The sequence below is a fragment of the Myxocyprinus asiaticus genome, chromosome 45 (assembly GCF_019703515.2).
Source record: "Myxocyprinus asiaticus isolate MX2 ecotype Aquarium Trade chromosome 45, UBuf_Myxa_2, whole genome shotgun sequence".
Taxonomy (NCBI): Eukaryota; Metazoa; Chordata; class Actinopteri; order Cypriniformes; family Catostomidae; genus Myxocyprinus; species Myxocyprinus asiaticus.
In genome coordinates, this window is record NC_059388.1 from 18,452,280 (window position 1) to 18,467,372 (window position 15,093).

At 41.8% G+C, this 15,093-nt stretch overlaps 2 protein-coding genes across 3 annotated transcripts in view; one reads left to right on the plus strand and one right to left on the minus strand.

Moving 5' to 3' along the window:
* The window catches only part of LOC127434855 (protein shisa-like-1a), a 65,234-nt gene extending 52,342 nt beyond the window's left edge, over nt 1-12,892 (minus strand). For both annotated transcript variants that reach the window (XM_051687876.1, XM_051687875.1), the window contains exon 1: nt 12,687-12,892. The gene's annotated coding sequence lies outside the window, so the exon portion shown is untranslated. The remainder of the gene's footprint in view (nt 1-12,686) is intronic.
* LOC127434848 (prestin-like) overlaps nt 1-15,093 on the plus strand; it is a 230,607-nt gene that overhangs the window by 132,987 nt on the left and 82,527 nt on the right. The gene's annotated exons all lie outside the window — the stretch shown is intronic.

Here is a 15,093-nt window from a genome sequence, read left to right on the forward strand (position 1 = left end):
ATCTCCTCTAGTGCTACACAGAAAAAAGAAAGTCATGCAGTTTTGAAACAAAATAAGGGTGAGAAAATTATGACATAACTTTCATTTTTTGGGTGAATTATGCCTTTAAGGTGAAGATTAATGAGAATTTGTGCAATAGTTCTATGACAAACAGCTCTTTTTTTCTATAGATGGTTTGCATGTAATCTGTTCATCTTAGGTCTTTTAAAGACAAGATAGTTATTTATCAAAGCATAGAAAGCAGCAAAGCGAAGCCATTGGTAAAAGTGGAAAAATAAGGACAATGAAATAAGACTGTGAGGAACACAAAGAGAGAGAGGATCACTTGCTTTGACACAGAAGTGTGGTGCATATGGCTCAGATTTCACAGACATTTGTGCCTGACTCCATCACCAGTGCTACTCCTGGCACTACATCACATAGTGCTTCACAGAAGCAGAGAAAGTGTGAAGGGCTGTCTTCTCCCAAGGCTATACTACAGAGCATTTTTATCTATTCCCTCTGGAACAGCTGTGCATTTGTGTGCGTGTTGGTGCATGTGTGTATGTGTGACAAAGCAAAAGAGATTGGGACACACTCCTGTTGCCTCTGAGCAAAAAAAAAAATAAAATAAAAAAAAAAATAAGGTTGTCCAAGGTGTTAAAATCTAGCTTAAAACACTTGTGTCAAGTTCTCCAAAATTTAATCTTTGTGTCCAATTTAGATTCATACATTTTTGAAAAACTTTATTGCATTTTCTACAATAAATGCTATTCTGAGATGCGGGTCGGCGCTGTTTTGGTGGGACGAGGGGGACCTACGCAATGTGGTGTAACCATCAAGTAAATAGTATACACGGCCGGCGCTGAATCAGCTGATCAGCAGGAGAGCGAGATAAAGGGGAGCCGGAGGCGCTAGTTTGAGAGAGTGAGAGATGCACGCGGCCACGCTGCATGTGGGTGTGTTTGTTTATGTTTGTTTAATGTTGAGTTTTATATTAAACTTTATGTTGACTGTTCAGCCAGTTCCCATCCTTTAACTGTTACAATGTCAAACTAAATATCAGATGTTTTTTAAAACTTCACGCTCAGTCTTGAAGGTCTACAGGTTTCCACGCTGTTTTATGGTTTTTATGGTCAACATAAACAACAAAATAACTACCTACATATTGATTTCACACAATGACTTCGATTTGGTGGACAAAAGTGTTTTTAAATATTAATCATATTTTAAAACAAAATTGTTTCACTGCTTAATTTTTTAAAGAAATAACAATAAAATATTATTCTGCACTGGTCTTGCCAACATTTCTTTTTTCAGGAATTTCAGCTTTTAATGAGACCTTTTTTTACTGTCTCTCTCTGGACACCACATGATATTTTCTTACTTTAAGCCCCAGAGAAAATATACATTTGACGTGAAAATATGATCATCATGACAGTGCATCTGCTGTGGTGTTGAGGTCATGCAACGGGAGCGTAGACTTCCTTGACGGTTGATGTACGCTACCGTCGCTTTGTTGTCCGTCTGGACCAACACGTACTTGCCCTGGATCAATGGCCGGAACCTCCACAGGGCGAGCAGTACTGCCAACAACTCGAGGCAGTTGATGTGCCAACGCAGCCGCGGGCCAGTCCAGGAGCCTGTGGCTGTGTGCCTGTTGTATACGGCGCCCCAACCCATCTTGGAGGTGTCCGTCGTAACCACGATGCGCCTGGAGACCTGCTCTAGGGGAACCCCTGCCCATAGAAATGCAAGGTCGGTCCAAGGGCTGAAGAGGCGGCGACAGATCGGCGTGATGACCACGCAATGTGTCCCGCGGCGCCATGACCATCTCAGGACTCGAGTCTGAAGCAAGTGCTGAAGCGGTCTCATATGCATCAATCCGAGCTGTGTGGCAACCATCCATATGCCCTAGGAGCCTCTGAAAAAGTTTCAGTGGAACAGCTGTCTTCTGTCTGAACACCTTCAGACAGTTCTGCACCGACTGTGCACGCTCGTTCGTGAGGCGCGCCATCATCGAGACTGAGTCCAACTCCAAGCTGAGAAAAGAGATGCTCTGAACCGGGGAGAGCTTGCTCTTTTCCCAGTTGATCCGAAGCCCTAGACAGCTGAGGTAGTTGAGTATGCGGACGCCCACTTCCCTTAGCGGGGCAAGTGCTGCCTCTGCGACCTTCGTGAAGACGCAAGGGGACAATGACAGCCCGAAGGGGAGGACCTTGTACTGGTACTCCCGGCCCTCGGAAACAAACCGCAGGAAGGGTCTGTGTCGAGGTAAAACCGAGATGTGGAAGTATGCATCCTTCAGGTCTACCACCGCGAACCAATCTTGATGCCGGACGCTCGCTAAAATGCGTTTTTGTGTCAGCATCTTGAACGGGAGTCTGTGCAAGGCCCAGTTCAGAACTCGCAGGTCCAAGATTGGCTGAAACCCACTGCCTTTCTTCGGTATGATGAAGTAAGGGCTGTAAAACCCTTTCTTCATCTCGGCTGGAGGGACAGGCTCTATCGTGCCCTTGCGCAGAAGGGTCGTGATCTCCGCATGCAAGGTAGCGGCGCTCTTGCCCTTCACTGAGGCGGGTGCCTGGTGAACTGAATCATGTAGCTGAGTCGGACGGTCTGGGTCAGCCATCGTGACGGGTTGGAAAACGCAAGCCATGCGTCCAAACTCCGGGCAAGGGGGACCAAGGGGATAATCATGTCGGATGTACCGGCGGGTGGGGCCTCGCGGTGGGGCGGAGCCTGAGGCGCCACATCATGGGGGCTCGAGCCCCGTGGCCATGCTGAGTCCAGGGACATCGAAGCACTTACCTGGCTGCTGATACCCACCATAAGATTGGTCAAGGAGGGGGGAGGAGGAACATCGTCCCCGCAGTCCGTCGGAGCCAACCCGGTGTGGGCGTGTTTGTGCCACAGCTGGGCACGCAGGGGTGGGGGTTCCGCCGCTGGAGCGCAAAACCTGCTGAAATGGGATGGTGGAGAGCGAGGTCGGTCGCCGAGCGCAGCTCCTGCATCAATCCAGGGTCAGAACTACCCTTGTGCAGTTCTCTTAGCGCCAGCAGCACCGCAGGCCTTAGTCGCCAGAGACGACATAACCTTACAGGCGCTGGACGGGGGTCTCAGGCAGCCCCGCCAAGTGGTGGCATTTTGCGGGCACAGGTGCACCGCAACCGCCTTATCCACCTGGGGGTTCGCCGAGTAACCACTGGCAGCCCCACCATCGAGGGTAGTGAGAGCGGAGGAGCTCAGAGACCGGGTCCTGTCAGTGAAAGGTGCCCGCCACGACCTCGTGAGCTCCTCATGCACCTCCGGGTAGAAAGGGACTGGGCGGGGCGCGGCTGTGAGCCCAGGGACCAGTTGTCAGGCTGCGAGGGTTCAGGGAGGGTGGAGGGTTCCACTCCAGCCCGACACATGCAGCCGCCCGGGCAAGCATGGCTGCCAGCTGTGCATCAGGCTGCGATTGGGTGACCACACCTGAAGGTGGGAGCCCAGTAGAGTCCTCAATGTCAGACTGGACAGCCTGCTCTCCGATGCTGCAATCGAGAGCTCATCCACTTCGTGAGTGCCGAAATGAGATCGCGAACTCGCCCTGAGTAGAGTCGGCGGTCTCATCCCAGCGGGGCAAACGAGCATACTGGGGAATGGGAGGTCCGTGGGGAGTTACCCGGTGGAGTGGCTCCCACTGGGGTCCCCAAATTGCCCCCAGTGCTAACCGACACGGCCTCAAACCCCTAGGTAGAAGGACTGAGGCGGGGAGCCGCTGGGGTGGTCTTTCCTTCTAACGAAGGAAAAACCGTGACCGCAACATTGCCATGGTCACGCTCTTGCAGTGAGAACATGACCCATCCACATACGCTGTCTCTGCGTGGGCAGCGCCCAAGCACGTAAGACCGTGATCGTGGCCATCGGAAGCGGAGAGGTAACGATGCAACCAGGAAATACACAAACGGAGAGGCATCTTTAAAAAGACGCTCTCCGTTAATGCCACTCTTTAAGAAGGGAAAATATACTCTTTTAGTAGGAAGAATATACTCTTTTAGCTGCTGAAGCGCCTAGGGGCATTCTCTGCACTTTACCAGTGCAAAAGGGGGAGAAGCTGCTGTAATGCGCCGTAAATCCAACAGTTTTTCGAGGTGAATGGATCGGCAGAGTAATTCAGCTCGCTGAACACAACCGCTCGACTCCTAAGAGAAAATCTGAATGAGTGGTTACATACCAGCTCCTTTTATACGCGTATGTCCGGGGGAGTGGCATGCAAATTCCACTCGCCAATTCCCATTGGCCTTTTTTCAAAAAGCAGAGGTGTTCAGGGCTCCCAAGAGTGACCCCTAGTGTCACTACATCGACACAACGTCGAGTGAGTGACAGATAGGGAACAGGTGATTTCTCTCTCGCACAATATACAGGTGCATCTCAATAAATTAGAATGTTGTGGAAAAGTTCATTTATTTCAGTAATTCAACTCAAATTGTGAAACTCGTGTATTAAATAAATTCAGTGCACACAGACTGAAGTAGTTTAAGTCTTTGGTTCTTTTAATTGTGATGATTTTGGCTCACATTTAACAAAAACCCACCAATTTACTATCTCAAAAAATTAGAATACATCATAAGACCAATAAAAAAAAAAACATTTTTAGTGAATTGTTGGCCTTCTGGAAAGTATGTTCATTTACTGTATATGTACTCAATACTTGGTAGGGGCTCCTTTTGCTTTAATTACTGCCTCAATTCGGCGTGGCATGGAGGTGATCAATTTGTGGCACTGCTGAGGTGGTATGGAAGCCCAGGTTTCTTTGACAGTGGCCTTCAGCTCATCTGCATTTTTTGGTCTCTTGTTTCTCATTTTCCTCTTGACAATACCCCATAGATTCTCTATGGGGTTCAGGTCTGGTGAGTTTGCTGGCCAGTCAAGCACACCAACACCATGGTCATTTAACCAACTTTTGGTGCTTTTGGCAGTGTGGGCAGGTGCCAAATCCTGCTGGAAAATGAAATCAGCATCTTTAAAAAGATGGTCAGCAGAAGGAAGCATGAAGTGTTCCAAAATTTCTTGGTAAACGGGTGCAGTGACTTTGGTTTTCAAAAAACACAATGGACCAACACCAGCAGATGACATTGCACCCCAAATCATCACAGACTGTGGAAACTTAACAGTGGACTTCAAGCAACTTGGGCTATGAGCTTCTCCACCCTTCCTCCAGACTCTAGGACCTTGGTTTCCAAATGAAATACAAAACTTGCTCTCATCTGAAAAGAGGACTTTGGACCACTGGGCAGCAGTCCAGTTCTTCTTCTCCTTAGCCCAGGTAAGATGCCTCTGACGTTGTCTGTGGTTCAGGAGTGGCTTAACAAGAGGAATACGACAACTGTAGCCAAATTCCTTGACACGTCTGTGTGTGGTGGCTCTTGATGCCTTGACCCCAGCCTCAGTCCATTCCTTGTGAAGTTCACCCAAATTCTTGAATCGATTTTGCTTGACAATCCTCATAAGGCTGCGGTTCTCTTGGTTGGTTGTGCATCTTTTTCTTCCACACTTTTTCCTTCCACTCAACTTTCTGTTAACATGCTTGGATACAGCACTCTGTGAACAGCCAGCTTCTTTGGCAATGAATGTTTGAGGCTTACCCTCCTTGTGAAGGGTGTCAATGATTGTCTTCTGGACAACTGTCAGATCAGCAGTCTTCCCCATGGTTGTGTAGCCTAGTGAACCAAACTGAGAGACCATTTTGAAGGCTCAGGAAATCTTTGCAGGTGTTTTGAGTTGATTAGCTGATTGGCATGTCACCATATTCTAATTTTTTGAGATAGTGAATTGGTGTGTTTTTGTTAAATGTGAGCCAAAATCATCACAATTAAAAGAACCAAAGACTTAAACTACTTCAGTCTGTGTGCATTGAATTTATTTAATACACCAGTTTCACAATTTGAGTTGAATTACTGAAATAAATGAACTTTTCCACGACATTCTAATTTATTGAGATGCACCTGTACACACAAGCATCTAACTCAGTGGTTCTCAAACTGCAGCCATTAAGGATTCAAAGGGGTTCAGGAGTTGATTGTCTGATTAATAAATTTACCCAAATAAATAAAATAATTATAATAGATAAAAAGCACATCGAATTAATTATTTAGGTTCATTAGTAGTAAAATAATAAATAATAGTAATAGTAGTTAAAGTCAATTAATTAGACCTAAACATCAGTTTAGTGTAATCATGGATCAGTGGCTTAAGATAGTATTGGTGAAAAGGCTATCGAATAAGACCCTTAAAAGAAATATGCGGTGTTAGTTAAAGTACTGTTAAGGTAGTCTCGAACAACCACCTGAAAAACTCTGAGAACCACTGATCCAACTGGACAGATTTTAGTGTAGAGATTTGGAAAATGAAAAGCCCTCACAATTATATAAAAAAAGAGTTCCTGTCACAGGCAAAGAAATGTGCTAGGCAGTATGGCTGTATGTAAAAGCCAGTCACTTTATTATAATTTTGGAATGTTTTGCTCATTAAATCTGACTGATATTCTCTGAGGTCTGGCACAGAGAATATGAGCAACCTCTTACGCCCATTTCACATCGCAAGCTTGAGCAAGACGTGAGCATAGCGTCAGGTTAACTACAGCGTAACTATATCTGCAGACTTGACAGGGCTTTCACACTGAAAGCATTTTTATAGCGTCACAGCAGCGACTCTGTACAGAAAAATACTGTGATTTTATAGCTATAACTTTTAGTGAGCGTGATGAGCAAATAGACACGGAGCCGAAACCCCCGCTGCACTGCAGCTCACACGATGCTACGCTCTGATGCGCTGCTGAAGAGATAGTGAGGAGTTCAGTTACTCTAGATCAGTGATTTCCAACAAGGGGTACGTAAGCAATGTATACCTTAACATAAAAATAAAGAGGATTAGAGATAGGGAAAAATATTGATTTTCCAATAAATCGCTATCTTCATTTGAACAATCCATATCGATCTTTTATTCTATGTGAAGGCACCAAGATCTTTTGACTGCGTGTTGAGAATAAAAGTTTGATTTGACTTGCTCCATGTAATGTGTGTCCAAAAATGAGATCAGCCCAATCCATTTGTCATTTAATAATATCTATTTTAATATCCTTTCAGTTCTTTACAGTTAGTTGATCAAAAACAACAAAAAAGAAACATTAATTGTAATCACACATAGCACGGATGCGCTAATACTGCTAATACTAAACCGTGAAAAATACTTCTGTGATGCTCGCTCAACTGCTGGTATTCTTAAAGAGACAGTACCAGATTAGATATGTAAATACTTGTAAATAGTACAAATGATGCATGTTAACATTAAACATATTATATTGCATACATATTTTTTTATTACATATACAATTTCAAGACAGAATCGAATCGGTAAATCTTTATCGACACCTAGCCCTAATGGGTACTGATAAAGAGATGTCAAGAGATCAAACCAATACTGATTGATCAATGATAATCAATATTAATGATAATGTTAAATTATATTTATATTTATTCTTAGGTACACATCTTTGGTTTTGTGTCATTAAAGGGTTACTTACTAGCCTTACTGATGGTGCTGTGGGGGTGCATTCAGTACAGCAAAAAAGGTTGGGAAACACTGCTGTAGATAACTTGAACTAATGTCATTAGCACTTCTTTTCCTAGTACAATCTGTTCTCTTATCATCCCAATAGTTACCATCAATAGCATTTACCTAAAATCAAAACAAATAGTCCAGGGATACAAACACCTCCTATCAGATTACAGCCATTGTTGTGTTCTGGTTAGAATATTTTTTCCAGAATGAGTCCTCTGCTTACAGAAAAAGTTTCCCCTACTACATCAACACCATAAACACTGCTAGACAAAAATGGAAAAACATAACACTGATTTGATGTGCATCACAAAGGGTCATCTTAAATTTTCCTCATTGCTAATCATTGGAGGAAAACGTCCCAAAAATTTAAGTTGGCAAGTTTATTTCCATTTAATCCTACCAACTCTAACTCTAAGACAACGTACACACTGCAGTGTTTTGGGGAGTGAATACCCTACACTATCGTTTTATGTGTGTACAGAATAAGTCTGAGTCACTCAATGTAGTCTGTGAAATTTGTATGATTCATATACTGATAACCATAGCAACACTTCGTCTTATGGCTGTAAACAAGAAACATGAATGGCAACAGTTTTATCTGTTTGGTGTTAGCTATTTTACAAAAGAAATATTAGCATGCAGAGATTTATTAAAATTCACCAATGTTAGTAAACCTAGGTTGACAGAGGCGCTGCATTTTGTTTATGCCCCTTAAGCTGCTGATTTTAAACAGCATGATCTCTTTGGACTGTAATGAACGGGTTCCTAAACTGCAGTGCTGGTTTAAGCAACTACAAATAGCCCAAGTGTTTTTAAACAACTACACACCTTTTGATGATTCCAACAGCACTCTTCCACTAAATTTCCCTTTTCTTTCTATTATTAATTCTGGGGTTGAACTTTGAGTTTCAGTAAAGTCTTGTGCTTGTGCACCTCTGTTGACAGCAAGCCAAATTTTTGCCCCATACCACTGCTTGTGAATTACCAGTTTCTGCACAAATTACATTTGCTTCATATCAAAGAGGGTAACTGCATTAACTGTGTTTAAATGTGAGATAAAAGCTGCAAGTAGCATTCATATCCCCCTTTTCTCTGTCCATTTATGCCTAATTCATTCTTTCTCTCTCTCATTTGGTTGCTATCTCACTGAAGAGCTTTTTTATGACTCCTCAGTTTTCCCTGTAATGTGAGAATGATGGAGAGCGGTTTATTCATTATACACATTAACGCACATTCTCTTTTACTGACTGAGATGCCCCTTTATCAAGTGTAATACTTGGACAGACACTGGGTAGGTATTACAAATAAGAGGATTTTTGCCTTTCAGGAAATGCATTCAAATCAAACTGGTCAGAGGTACCCATGGGAAAGAAAGAAAAAAATCACACATGAGATTAATCTAGAGTTTCAGAAGAGATCTCATCAGTGTCTCATATTGTGCTCAGATTTGCCAAGACACTGATGTCTGCAATTTAGAGTCAGGAATTTCAACATGAACTCAAACATTTATCACCAGTCTTCAAAGACCAAATTATCTGAGCAATGCTATTCACAGTAAATTTTGTTTGTTCTATACTCTTACTTCATGTCAACTAATACCTCATTTGTCATTTTGATTATCCCCTAAGGGATTTTAGAAGAAACCTCTGAGACAGTGTTGATCCATAAAAGAAACATAACATAGATCTTGTCACATCTCTTGAGGTTTTAAAGAGCAACCTCTTTTAAAGGCATTGCTGGTCACCAGTATATGTTGTGTTTGAATGCTGGTTCCCATGGGATGGTGATGTCCCCACAAGGCTTCCTAATTAGCTTAACCAGCAAAACTTCCTTGGTAAACCAGCTTTACAAGCTTCGCTGGTGATCATCATGGCTATGCAGATAAACTAGCCAGACCAGCACCAGACCAACGCTAATTCATGCTGGTCCTTTCAGTGGCTTTCTCTCTCTCTCTTTCGCTCTCTCTCTTTTTGTGTGAAAGGCAGATAACTAGTGCCGCTGGGGCAGAAGGGGCTGAAATATGTCCCTCATTAATACCAACCCCTTTGTTCTCCTCCCAAATGTATTTCTCACCTAAGAGAGATGACGTGTTGAGACTAAAATTAGGAGCCTACATTTGGCTTCTGATTCAGGGACTATATTTTCCACACAGTATTTCCAAAAGGCCTGAGACTAAATAAATATGGCTAATGACATTTGAGTTTTTAAACATTGGAACCGGAGCAAATTAGAAAGTTTTTAAGCCCATGCTCGCAGTGCAGGTTCTAATATGTCTGTTCATTCACAAAAAAAGAGAAAACCTGAAATTGCCCTGAGGGAGATGCATTAGCTTAGTTATCTCAGCTGGAGCTTTTCCACTGGGTACATAGACACCAGCTGTTCTTCAGAGCTACCTAAGATCAATAATGATCCTAGTTAAATTAGAAGGTGAAGAACTGATATGATATTCAATATTTAATTAGGTAAACTCTTTCTCTTGAAATGGCATAGTTCACCCAAAAGTGAAAATTCTGTCTTCAATTACTCTTTCTTCCGTGGAAAACAAAAGTTGATGTTTAGCAGAATGTCCTAGGTGCTCTTTTCCATGCAAAGAAAGTGGATGAGGAACAAGAACAGCCAGAGTCACCATTCATTTTCATTGTACAGAAATAGAGCAGCTAGGACTTCTGCTATATAACCGCTGATATATATATATATATATATATATATATATATATATATAGAACTGGGTCATTGACGCAACGGTATGCTGCCAGCAGGAGGTGAAGCCACCGGAAGTGTTTGAGTGGCCATCTTGGTGTGCCCCAACTGCCATAGAGGTTCAATGACTGACAGCCGAAAACACAGCCGTATCACCCACTCTGACCTCCAGATACAACAGTCGCATTTCGCCCTCTAGCGATAATCATGATTAATGTTTAATTTGTTTGTTATGGATTATAACTCTTAAGAGGGAGAAGATATAAACCGACCCCAATGCCAGAGCATTCACCTGCAGCACAACGATCATCAAAGGACATGGCGAAACTTTCCACAAGTTGTAGGCCTAATGGAAGTTGGAAAAGCTGTAATATCTGCTTGTTTTAGGGTGACAACATGCCCTTTCCCTCGAAGGGTTCTTAAAAAAGTCAGACCAGGATTTCTAAATCACCAAAAATGCCCTGGATTTGCCTATTTTCTTATTGAAGTGTTCTCTGTAGTCATACATAGATACATGCCATACATAGCCAAGCAAGTGACAGTGGGAAAAAGGCACTTTTTAATGAAAACAAAAAAGTAACTCTGAATGAACACTTTGATGTTTGCAATAAATATCTCTGAAAATTTCTTCTTGTATCTTACCTCAGTTTCAGTGAACTTGTTTACATTCAGCTGATCTGTTTAGAGGGATACTGTTTGATATAGATATACTGTACATAACTCGCTCTGGCTTTCAAAAAAGTCCTGACTTTAAATACATATATAATTACATGTGTAGGATGTCTGCATTGTAGGGATGTACAGGCAGATTTTAGATGTAAAATCATGACTTGATTTAAATTTTTGTGTGAACTATGTATTGTAAAACACATTCTTTTATGCCTGTAAAACAATACATCTTAAGCTTTTGAGCGGCTCTGGAAAGTCAACAAAAATGCCAGTTTTTAGTTTAGGCTTGACACCTAAATGTGTCTAGATCTAGCTGTGAGAGGATCCTGACAGCATGCTTTGGGACTATGTCCAAAATCACTTGTCACCGTTCAGTTGTTGACATATTTTGACTAACTGAAGTATGCTTAAGTATACCAACTGACATCACAACCACTCACATAGATAAATTTCCTTCAAACACACATGCTCACTCACACATAGTCTGAGAAATAACAGAGGTGGGGAACCCAATTAGTAGTTAGTGGGCTGCCGCTGAGATGCTGCTGAGATGCTGCTGACACACAAGCACACACAGAGAATGAATGGCTGCCCATCTGCTGTTGACTTTGACAAGTTCATTACATTTTCCCTTTCTCCATTTCTGTCTCTCTGTCAGTTTGTCTGCCTGTCTGTCTGTCTGTCTGTCTGTCTCTACTCTCATGCATTTTTACTTGTATGTTTACTTTTTATTTTATATTGTTTCTTGCTTTTTTTTTCTTGTGCTGTAAACTTGCGTTCTGTATAATCTTCACAAGTTAAATTTAATGCAATGCAATTCAGTTCAATTTAATTTATTTGTAAAGCACTTTTCACAATACATTGTTGTTCCATAGCAGCTTTACAAAGAGTAATACCTAAGAAATGCTACATTGTTAGCAAGGAAAAACTTCCCAAGATGTTAGTTAAGGAAGAAACCTTGGGAGGATCAAAGACTCAGGTTAGAGATAAGAGGTTGTCTCTGTTCAAGGTTTTCAAGACTTAATACATTGTTAAAAAGCAGTACATTTCCATTCTGATGAGACAAAGTCCCTGAGCACTGACATAGGCACAATTAACGTTATTCAATAAACTCTTCTCATTTCTTGTCTTCAATTTATCCCCTGCCTCCTGCTCTTCCCATGCATCTGCCTCTGTCTATCCAAAAAAAAAAAAAAAAACTGAGAGAGAGATCAATCTAAACATGGTATCTAAACATGGATCTAAGACACAGAAGCTTTGTTCTTCAGGCTCCTGTTTCCAAGTTACCATCATTTCTCCTGATGTTCCCTGTACACTGCTGAGCAGAAGGAAAATTCAGACACGCATGCTCTGTCTCATACCTGTTCATTAATTCACTAATGCTCCCAAATCTTTAGCAGTTCCCCTTCAACCTGTCTAATTATATAAGGCTTGAAGCTCACGATGTATTAAAATCATGTGACCCCACAAACACTTCCAGAACAATCCACACTAGCCACCCATATGAGCTCAATACAGTGCATTCCACCCCTTCACCTGATCAATGTGCTTTTGAGTTAGCTTGAAAATATCAATAATAGACTGCAACTCACCTGCAAAAGTGAAGAAAACAGTGGTCTTTTTCAAGCCAACTTCAGCACACATGAGTTAAGCAGGGAATTTGGCTGTGCTTTTGGTAAGGGAAAGAAAAGAAGAAAAACATGTCATGTTAATGAGAAGCGGAGAGTTGTTCTTACCTCTTTCTGTGTGTCTTTCTTTTTTGTGGAATCAGTTTGCCTGATGTTACAGCATGTTGAATGAGACTCTCCTTTAGCGCTGATAGAGTATGCTACACACACACAGGTACACACTCATCTTGCTGTTCCAGTGAGTGAGCAGTCACAGGCTGTCATCTGAGAGAGATGATGAACGGAGGTAAAGAGGAGGAGAAGAAACACACACTTCTGCGCTCTACCTTCCATGTGCTCGGTCGAGGCACTTAAACTGCATGCAGACTGAGCGTGTAAGTGAGAGAGAGAGAGATGGAGGAGAGAGAGAGAGAGAGAGAGATGGAGAGATAATTGGAGGAAGAGGGTGTGTGTGTGTATGACAATGCAGTGTGTGCATAGTGTCTGACAAAAGTGCGTTAAATATGACAAAACATCCCTTTGGGTACATATGGGGAGATCTTCAATAGGAAAAAACATATTCATACATAATATCACACATTCATACAATTGATGCATTTAAGTTCAAAAAATGCCCAATATTTTATTTTAGGGGAAGGGTTAGGGGTTGGCTTAGGGTTAGTTTGTAGTAATTATATTTTATGTAAAGGCTTTATATGAAAACAGCCTAGAAGTTCATGGAATGTCCTCATTCAGATAGCTACTGTATGTAAATGTGTGACTGGTCTTGCCAACATTTTGGCAACCAAATGTTCCCACAACGATAGTGAAACCTGAAATCGCCTAAATTGTGGGGACAAGCCAACGTTCCCCACATGAGAAAGACATCATAATAAACTAAATATGTCTTAACGAAAATGTAAAAATGCAAAAAGGTTAGGTTTAGAGGTAGGGTTAAGGGATAGAGAATATAATTAGCTCAATATAAAAAAACATACAGAAGTCAAAGCAAAGCCCCTACCATAGAAAAGAAAACAGGTGTGTGTTTGTATACCTTCAGTGTGTGTGTGTGTGCCATATGTGTTTGTGAGTGGGAGAATGCTGCTGAATATGTACATGTGTGTGTGTGTGTGTGTGTGTGAGAGAGAGAGAGAGTGGGTGTGCTCTGCCAACATTTGTTGCAGAATCTGGAAATATTCCAACAGTTGAAGGCACAAGGTCAGTATTGGCTCACTAATGAGGGATGGTCTGGGTGGGATTCTGACAGCTGGCTTGAGCTCAATCAACCAGTCTCTCTCTCTTTCTCTCTCTTGCTCTCTCTCTCTCTCTCTCTCTCTCTCTCGCTCTCTCTCTCTCTCTCTCTCTCTCTCCTTAATGTAGTTCAAATAAGTGGGCTTCCATGGATAAGCATCTCTCCTTCCTAATAGAAAAATGAGTGAGAGAGAAACAGACAGAGCCAGGCAGACAGATGGACAGAGACTCCATTTACACCTGGTATTATGATCCATCCTGGGTGGTCCATTCAGAAGTGGACAGCTAAATAGTGGTGCAAAGAGGGTGCAAAACTTATTGTAATCCGATCACTCAAACCATTCGAAAGTAGTCAGGGTAGTCTGGGCAGCTGTTTTCTGAACAAGCGGCATAAAAGTACAGCTCCTATCTACTTGAATGGGGAAAGACCGAGAAACAATTGGTCAAGATTACGATCAAAGAACAGTATTTAAAATCAGTAGTAAAATCTGACAACAATGGTATCATAAATTGTGCTTCTTTAGCTCAGATCATGCTAAAAAAACGATATTTTTTTCAAGCTGGTTCAGCTAATGTGCATGTGTGTTCTCGAGTTGATTGACAGGAGATCTCTGTACCTAAAAGCTGATTGGCTGTACCTGTAAGGCGGGACTTCCTTTTCTACAACTGCTGGGCATTCCTATTTCTTCCATTTATTTTAATAGAAGTGGTCTGTCTCTGTAAATATTCTCTGTTCATACTTCCAACTTAACCTAATAATAAAACAATCATCAAAGATCAACATTCTATCCCTTCAATTAGAAACCATCAGCGACACATTCATTCTGCTTGATCACTGTGTGAAGCTAGAATACATAAAGAAGCTTAAAGGAATATTCCAGAAAAGGAGGACGAGTTGAAATAATTTTTTGTAGTAATCAAAGTTATAGGACAAATGACAGCATTTGTGGCATAATGCTGAATACCACAAAAATGTATTTTGACTTTTCTTTAAAAAAAAGCAAAAATCTGGGTTACAGTGAGGCACTTACAATGAAAGTGAATGGGGACAATGAAAGTGAACCTGGACAATTTTTTAAAGGTTTAAACACAGAAATTTGAAGCTTATAATTTGATAAAAGCACTTGCATTAATTATTCTGTAAAGTTGTTTAAATCATAATTTCAAATCAAAGTCATTTTAGGGTTTGTTGACATTACATCATCATGGTAACGAAGTTGTAAAACTGGCTGTAACTTTACACAGAGAAGGTTTGTAAGTGATTTTATCACACTAAAATCATGTT